Raw genomic sequence first — 3,041 nt, forward strand, 5'->3', positions numbered from 1 at the left:
GGTAGACAGAGACAGGAAGCAGGCATGCCTCTGACAGCTGTAGCTTTCAGTTCCTGTGCTAGATCTCAGAGCCCAAACCCAGGCTTTATGCCTGGCTTACCCACTTGGACCAAGTGTAGCTTCTCAGAATAGCCTGAACCCACAGCGGCTCTTGTTATTCTCTGTTTGGCAATAGTTCCAAGAATTTCTGAGTTTGTCCTTCAGTGATTCTTCCCAGAGTCCCGTCTGCTGGAGAGAAGGAGGGCTGGTGGCCACAGCATGGGCTCACCAAGTGCCTCCTGTGTGCTGGACCGTCGTGCCGAGTGCTGTCCTTGCGTCTAGGGTAGCCCTGGATACCTACGTATGGAATGAAATGTTGCAGTAGCTCCATTTAACGTGAAGAAATGTGGTATGTGTGTGTGTGTGAGAGAGAGAATTCTGTGTTCATGGTGGTATCCAGGACTGCCTCTTTCTACTACTCTTAATTTTGGATCCTTCTATGCAAGGGTTGGTTATAAAAATGAAGGGTGGGCCAGTGAGATGATTCTTTAAGTAAATGCTTACTGTTCAACGGTAAGAATCTCAATTAGAATCCCAGAATCCACGTAAAGCTGGGTTTGGGAGCATGGGTCTGTCCTCCTAGTGCTGCTGTGCCGAAGGCAGAGGCAGGAGAATCCCTAGAAGCTCATGGGCCAGCTATACTGCTATGTGCAGTGCTGGCCATTGAAGAGTTGCTGCCTTAATCAAGATAGAACGGTGAGTTTGTTCTCTGACCCGTACACGCATGCACACCGTGACATGTATGTGTCTAAGCACACTCACAAACACACTTAAGTCTGAAAAACAGTGAAGTCTTTTTGATATTCAAATGACCCCTGGAGTTGATGTCCACCTTGTGAAAAGTTTTCCATCCAAGGGAGGATGGTTTTAGAGACGCCATGATTCCAGCTGGAAAGATCTTCAGTCATATTCAGATTTTTAAAGATTTTTAAATGATGGTTCTTCGGTCCTCATTGTATTCAGTCCTTAAAGGCCATCTCGGGGCAGCTGATCAGAGGGGATGTGGGAGGCCCACTCGGGACAGCGTTTTTTTCTAGGAATGTTAGAGGGTGAGAGCCTTCCTGAGAAATTTCACAGTGGCAATAAATAATCCTGTCAGCTGTATTTCAAGGCAGACAGTGAAATCTTTTCTTCTGGGAACACGGCCTCTACTCCGTATTTGTCACTTTTACTGACCCAAGTGGTCCAAAAGGTCTGATGTCGAGAATATTTGCCATTTCTACTCCCAGGTGGGTCTCCAGTGGTGTAGAGCGGCCTCTTACAGGCAATGGTCACGTGACCCAGAGAGATGGGATATGTCCACGGCCAGAGATCCAGGCTGTCCTGGCTTTTAAATGTGTCTGTTTGAAGGGCCAACCTGTTGGGGACAGTGGCACCGTAGTTTTCAAGTCTGCCCTCTTCTCTTTTCATAGAAATTGAGACTTCGAGAAGCACGAACTGAGATGAACTATGCCAACATTTTGGTGGCAAAAAGAAATGCAAGGAAAAAAAAAAAAAAAAAACCAGCTCTCTTGATATGCCCTGAAATTGTAACTTTTCTTTGGAGGCAATTATAATTTTTATGTCTCTTCTCATTAAAATAATAGCAGATGTATTGGCAATGCAACTTTGTTAAAGGTGGATGAATCCCCAAGGGAGAAAATGAACAGTTCTGTGAAGCCCAAAGAGAATTCACTGTGTCTAAATTCCCCCAGCCTCTTGCACTGCAGTTCCTGAAGGGTGCTTCATATTTAAAGCCTTTGTTAATAATGTGAAATATCAAGTCTCCTCTATTCCTTTTAATCTTTTCATTTTATCATGCAATAAGCCTCCTCATACCTTCACAGTTAACATTCTCAGAATTATGCTGGGAAAATGTAATTTTGCTTACATTTCTTTCAGAATCCGCTAATGTAAAATTGAACTTTACAAAAAAGATATCAGACCGTAGGAGAAATTGAGTTCTTATTTCGGTTCCTTGGAAGATTAACGCAGTGAAAGAGCACTGTCCTTCCTGGAGTCTCTGTTAAATATATAATCCTTTCATCTCATTTATCTTTTAGTCCAAAGACAATGTTGTGGATTATGTGATATAAGTTCTGTTTCAATGAAGAATTCATTTTAATTTTAATTAATTATTCATGCAAAAGACATCTAGTCTTTTGGATATATATATATATATATATATATATATATATATCGACTAGATAGAGATTTAACTCTTCTAAATCTAGGAGTGACTGGCTTAATGAATGTTGATTTAATATGTCAACTCTGTATGTTTTTTATGTCACTAGAAGCAGGATCCAGCAGTATTTCTCCCTTATAGCCTCTAGTGTCAAGAATGCTACATGGTCTAAGACAGCTGCTGGAGCTCCACTTGTACTGAGTTCTGTTAGGAGACAGAGAGAGCCTACTGAAAGACCTAATACTAATGCCTTTCATCCCATTGTCTGTTCCTATGTGATGTAAAATATACTATAATGTTGTGTATAATAGTACAATAATTCTTTTAAACTCTGTATATTGCCTAAGACTCTTTTGGTAGTAAGGAAAAGCAAGATTGTCATCAATGGTCTCTGTCAGAGGTGTGCACTTTAGATTGACTAGCTAGAATATGAGGAAGGAATGAAAAAGCGTGTGTCCTCTCAGAGCCATCCATCAGTGGTTACTCAGTGCTCAGTCACTGGGTCAGATGCTGGAGGAACCAACTTTAAAATGTATCCAGGGCAAGAGAGATGGCTCAGCATTTAAGAGTACTTCCTCTAATTCTAGACCCAGGGGACCTGACACTCTTTTCTGGCCTTTGTGGACACTGAATGAGTACCCACGAACCCCCTGCCTATCCTTCTGAGCCCCTCTTCAAAGAGAAAGAGAGAGCAAGAGACACAGACGAAGAAACAGAGAGGCACACACACACACACACACACACACAGAGACAGAGACAGAGACATATATATATATATATATATATATATATATATATATATATATATATAGAGAGAGAGAGAGAGAGAGAGAGA

Source organism: Mus pahari, chromosome 1 (genome assembly GCF_900095145.1).
Source record: "Mus pahari chromosome 1, PAHARI_EIJ_v1.1, whole genome shotgun sequence".
Classification (NCBI taxonomy): Eukaryota; Metazoa; Chordata; class Mammalia; order Rodentia; family Muridae; genus Mus; species Mus pahari.